Here is a 5,923-nt window from a genome sequence, read left to right as displayed (position 1 = left end):
CTGTGCACATTATCTTACTTAGAACTTAGGTCAGCATCATCTACTTAGAGACAGGTCAAGTGTTCTGCCCAAGTCCACAAGGCTGTTTAAGATGCAGGTCAACCTTATAGAAGGGCAGATTCAGGTGTTCAAACCACAGAGATAAATGCAAAGTTTCACCCTCAAGTTCATATACCACAAGCGGGGATTTGAACTCAGGCCACCTGACTACAGAGGGCATCTCCTTGGCTATGATGCCATCTTGCTTTCCTCGAGGGCTTGTGGAGACACCGAGGAAACATGGATACAGAGGTGTCCTTAGTGGGGCTACTGCCACTGACCTGGGCTGCAGAGATGTTTTTAGATACTCCCCTGGCAGGAAGCCCAATGCGCTAGCTCTGACCTTGCTGCAGTTCTTGGTACAGGCTAGTCAGTTTCATGTTACTGACACCTCCGCTGCTCTGAATATTCGTTTTCTTCCAGCTTTCTCTCCACACTGTAACAGGAGCTAGCGTGCAAAGGCATGGCCACCCCATGCACCTCCGCCCGGCAGTGGTCCATTCTCAGAGGAATCACCTTGCAAAGCCACACTGGAAGCTATTGAATTAAATGTTGCTGCTTAGAAGGCAGCCGTTGTCCTGAAGAGGATGGGTGGAGCTTTTCCTCATTATCCAGCAGCCTTGTTCCAACTGCGTGGGGAGAGTGGATTGTCCTGGGTGCTTCTGTGACGTGCCCGCCTGGCACCTGTTCCGTGGTGCCCACTGTGAGGGGCACAGGATGGAAATCTGACAGCTGTCTCCCTTCTTCCCACTTCCCTGCCAGGCCATCAGCAGGCAGTTCTTGGCAGGACTTGTGATGACTCCGCAGGTTTGAGCAACCCAACACGAGACCACGTTCTCTTCCATTTTCCTAGGTCCAAGCAGCTCTATTGATGATTGCAAATTTCAGTATGGGGTTGTGTGTCTGCTTATTATGTCATTCTGGATGGAGATGTGACCCGTACTAGCATGACATGCAGGAATAATCACTATTATCATCATTATTTTTAACATCAATTGTTCACCATTGAGAGCAGCGGGCATTGTCAGAGAACAGAATTAGACCTTTTTTTTTTCCCTTTCCCCAGTCAGCTCTCAATTTAAATTAAACAGAGATGGCTCATCAACAAGAGGGTAGGATGATGGTGGTGCTGGGGAGTGTTTGGTGCAAAAAAATATAATTCAATTTTTTCTGTTTTTTTTTTTGGGGGGGGTGCAAATATTAACCCTTGTAGTTCTCCCTTCTGATTTATATGATTTTTGTCTTTTAATAAAATCCCACAATAATAATGATATCATGCAGAATTTGGACCTCTGGGGTCACATTTTTGTAGTTATTTCATAACTCTGGGGGAACCAAAATTCATTAAATTCGAATTCACATCTGCATGAGACAGGAAGAAATACCTAAATGGTCTGGGGAGAGCCTGGGCTGATTGGCGGGGGTGGGAGGGGGTGGGCGGTCCAGAGACTTTGCTGCTCTGAAACCTTGGTTGCCTTTTTTCCCCTGAGCAAATATCTGCCGTGATTTCTTTGTTGATGAAGATGTTTATGTCTCCCTCTGTGAACTTCTATCCTTATCCTCAGCACCAGTTCCAGAGGAATGTTCCCGAATTAGCAGGTTCAACCGTGCCACCCCCTCTCTTGTAATTCTTCACCCTTCCCCACTGGGCTGCCCACTCAGAGCTCAGAGTTTCTGGGCTTTTACGCTTCTGCTTCCCTCCCCTCTCAAAAGCTCCATTTCCTCATCAGCCCACAAGCTCATCTTGCTTCCTTCTGCTTGGGCCCTTGGTCCTGTCGCTTCTCCGGCCTGCAATCACGTCCCTTCCTCTCCACTCACCCGCTGCCTCCCCGGGTCCTGGCTGGCCCTCTGGGGGCCTTTCCTGGTGCCTCAGTGTTCTCAGCCTCCTGTGAACCCCTGTGGTACTTACGGTGGGTGATGGGTACGTTGTGTCCAAATTCTTCTGTTGAAGCCCTAAGCCCCAGGACCTCAGGATGTAACTGTATGTGAAGATAAGGTCTTTGAAGAAGCAATTAACTTAAATCGAATCCCGTCTGACTGGTGTCTTTATAAGAAGAGGAAATCTGGACGCGAAGAGAGAAGCAAGGGGACGTGTGCCCAGAAAGAAGAGCATGTGAGGCCACGGTGAGAAGCTGGCCTGGGCAAGTCGCGGACAGAGGCGGCGGGAGACACCACCCCGCCTGCATCTCAGATTTCTGGCCTCCAGAATGACGAGACAACAAAGCTCTGCTGTTTGGGCCAGCCAGGCTGAGGCATTTTGTCGCGGCGGCTAGAGTGGACTAACACGTGGCGGGAGCTTGTAGTACAGTCCCCGTAATCCTGTCTTCCCTTCCTTTTGTGAGGGCGTGTCCTCTCTGACGCCCATGACTGTGGTGCCTCCCCTGCCCTCCCGGGAGAAGTGGACGTGCTCGCTGTTGGACCCGGTCGTGTGACGCACTGGACACAGGTGGAGAGGCGGCACGGTGCGTGCCGTGTCCAGAGAAGCTCTGAGCCCCCTCGTGACCGCCCCTCACCCTCCTCCTCACTAAGGGAGCCTCATGTGTGGGATGGTTGTGCTCCTTCACCTGGATCCTGGGATGTGAAGACACGTGGAGCTGAGCCAGGGACACTCCCGGCAGTAGCAGGCATGTAACGCGGGTGAACATTTACTCCTGTGAGATTTGGGGGTTGTTATTACACCAAAGCCAGCACTCCAGTGTTCTTGCTTGGAGAATCCCGTGGACAGAGGAGCCTGGCGAGCTGCTATCCATAGGGTTGCATAGAGTCAGACACGACTGAAGTGACTTAGCAGCAGCAGCACATCATTTATACCACAGTTTACTCTCTAATAACAAGGAGTTACTATTACTTGTGCCGTGCCTTCTTTTCTGGGAAGGCTTCCTGAACCCCTAAGCCCCTCGTATGTGCTCTGCTGAATCTCTATGCAAATCACCCATCTTCACTGAGCTCATGAACACAGTAAATATTTAATGAGCATCTACTTTTCACCAGACACTGACCTGGTGTATTGAATCGTGCTCTTTCTCTTTTTTTAAGTAAATGGTTCCTTTGTTCACATATATATATATATTTATATCCATATCCATATATCCATATATTTATATCCATATATATACATATATATAATATACTGATTGTGTGGCATGCTGGATCTTCGTTCCCTGACCAGGGATTGAACCTGTGCCCTTGCACTGGAAGTGTGGAGTCTTAACCACCAGGATAGTCCCTTGAATCACTCTCCTAACTCTCTTTTCTTCTCTACTAGCCCTTGAGCTGCTTTAGGTCAAGCAACCTGTCCTTATTCCTTAAGGTGTCCCAGTGTCTAGTGGGGTGACCAGCATGGTATTGCTCAGTAAACATTTGTTAAATAAATGGTGACTCTGCACGTGTCTGCACAATTGGATTCGAAGATTTTTCAAGGTCAGTGTTTGTTTCCTCCATCTTCTGTACTCTTCCCCAAAATCTGCTACAGAGCTGAGCATGGAGCATTAGACCCTAACTCACCTACTGGAACCGAGTCATAGCTGTCACTTCTTTGGAATCCTGACTTTGCTTATAGACTGGGAATATTTCTGATACCCGTAGAGATGCATAATGATGTGTGTGAAGGCACCATTCATATCTCCTCTGTCTTTGCAGTTGTCATCTGTCAGTGCTCACCTGGAAATGGATGAGGACAGCCCTCGAGACAACATAAATGTACGTTCTCTTGGAATGAAACTTTTGTGATGCTGAGGGGGGAGGCACCATGTGGTCCGAGAGGATCAGAGGCCCAAACCTTCAGATTCCAGACGGTGGATTTCTCTAGTCCTCTCTCTCGGTGGGTTAGCAGCAGCTGGTCATTGAATTCCAAGGAATCCTGGGAGCGGAAACCAACTTTTCAAAACAGGAAGTATGTTTGAAGGAAAGAGGAAGACCAGTGACCACTTCCATCGAGCAAAGTGTATGTTTAGTTTGAAGCTCAGCAACCAGACGGGTTTCTTCCTTCTCACCGCCCATCCCTCACCAGCCTCCCCCCGCCCTCTCTGTCACCTGACTGAAAGACACAGGTCAGCTGCAGTGGGACAGTGCGGTGCAGAGGAAAGAAGCCTGAACCTATCCCGACACTTGACTCTGAGTTTTACGGCTTTGAGTTTGACTGTTACTGGTTTATTAAATGAGCTGGACCTGGTGGGGTGCCAGGAGGAAGATGCTTTATTCCAAGCAGCTTGGAATTCCATGTAGCTTTTTCTGTCTACTTTTGAGAGCTTCTGTCCTTGAGAGCTTCTGCAGGCAACTGCACAGAGACCCAGTCAATGTAATATCAAAACCCTAAACTCTCATCCGAGAGTTGAGGATTGGATGGTTGGGTGGCATCACCAACTCAATGGACATGAGTTTGAGCAAACTCCAGGAGATGGTGAAAGGCAGGGAAGCCTGGCAGGCGGCAGTACATGGGGTTGCAAAGAGTCAGACATGACTGAGTGACTGAATAACAACAAACTCTTGTCCCGTTTAAACATTTTTCTCCCTCAGCCAGGGTCTCTCTCACCTTACGAAACCTAAGGTGTGCAAGCAGGAGGTGGTCAGCTGCTTCTTCCTCTGCCCTTCTGCTCCCCCGCTTGTTTGCCATCCTGGCCCCTCTGGGGTTGCAAGGAGGAGAGGTTATATGGTGGCCGTTAGATGCTGGTGTCCTATGATCCTGTCAGGCTCCCAAAGCAGGTTTTTTCCTCTCATAACATGTGGGTAGCCAGCCTCCAAGATGGTCTCCAACGACCCCTACCTCCTCACAGGACACTCTTGTGTAGCACCTCCTCCTTCCCTCCCTTGTACCCTGGTGGGTTTCTGCGGCCAACAGAATATGCAGGAGTGATGGTGTTTTGAGGTTAGGTTATAGAAAACACTGTGGCTTCTATTTTGCTATTTCATTAGCTCTGAGAGAAGTGAGTGGTCATGTTGGGAAGCCACCTGTGCGAACGTCCGTTTACTGAGGAAGTTGGGCTTTCAGTTATCAGCCAGAGAGGAACCGAGGCCCCTTCCCAACAGCCTCGTGAGTGAGTTAGAAGTGGGCGCTCCTGCCTCGTCAAGCACCAGAGGAGACGGCAGCCCAGCCGACGTCGGAATCCCAACCTCGCGAGAGACTCTAGGCCAGAGCCATCCAGTTAAGCTTCTCCCGGTTTCCCGACCCTCAGGAGCAGTGTCAGGCAACACAGCTTGTTGTTTGAAGCCACTGCATTTCTGCTCTTCTTTGAGTCCTTTCTCGCTTAGGCACCAGCCCCGCGGGTTCTGGTGAGGAGGTGCTCTGTTGGGGTCCTCGTGCAGCTCCTCAGAGGAACTGCTCTCCTGAGGACCTGGTCTGATGTTTCTCTTCAGCAGCATGAGAGCGTGCGTGCCTCCCTGCCCCGCCAAACCCTAGAACAGCAGGTTGTCTCCAGCGGGTCCTGTTCGCACCATCGCCACCACCTCGGACTTCCCTGGTGGCTCAGATGGTAGAGCGTCTGCTTACAATGCGGGAGACCCAGGTTCAACCCCTGGGTCGGGGAGATCCCCTGGAGAAGGAAATGCAGCCCACTCCAGTGTTCTTGCCTGGATAATCCCATGGACAGAGGAGCCTGGTGGGCTACACTCCATGGTGTTGCAAAAAGTCAGACACGACTGAGCAACTTCACCACTGCCTCACTCCTTCAGACTTTGTAGGATTCCAATTATATTCCAGTCCCTATGTCTCCCAAGCCACAGGAAACACATCTCAAGTTCTTGGGTTATTCTTTAAAGGTTCCGTCTTTCCCAGATGGAAAACCCCACGCCTTTACCCTAAGTGTGTGTGTGCATGACCTGTGTGACCCAGGTACATCACTTTCTGTTCTCTCTGTGTGAGGAAGTCACATGTCCAGTGCATTCTTTG

At 50.0% G+C, this 5,923-nt stretch overlaps 1 non-coding gene across 1 annotated transcript; it reads left to right on the top strand.

The window, feature by feature from the left end:
• The first annotated feature begins 5,489 nt into the window (after positions 1 to 5,489).
• TRNAC-ACA (transfer RNA cysteine (anticodon ACA)) lies at positions 5,490 to 5,562 on the top strand. The gene has a single exon. It is a non-coding gene; the product is annotated as a tRNA-Cys (tRNA).
• The last annotated feature ends 361 nt before the right edge of the window (positions 5,563 to 5,923 follow it).

Source organism: Odocoileus virginianus, chromosome 22 (assembly GCF_023699985.2).
Source record: "Odocoileus virginianus isolate 20LAN1187 ecotype Illinois chromosome 22, Ovbor_1.2, whole genome shotgun sequence".
NCBI lineage: Eukaryota > Metazoa > Chordata > Mammalia > Artiodactyla > Cervidae > Odocoileus > Odocoileus virginianus.
Note: the sequence above shows the minus strand (reverse complement) of the source record. Positions and strands in the feature narration are given on the sequence as shown.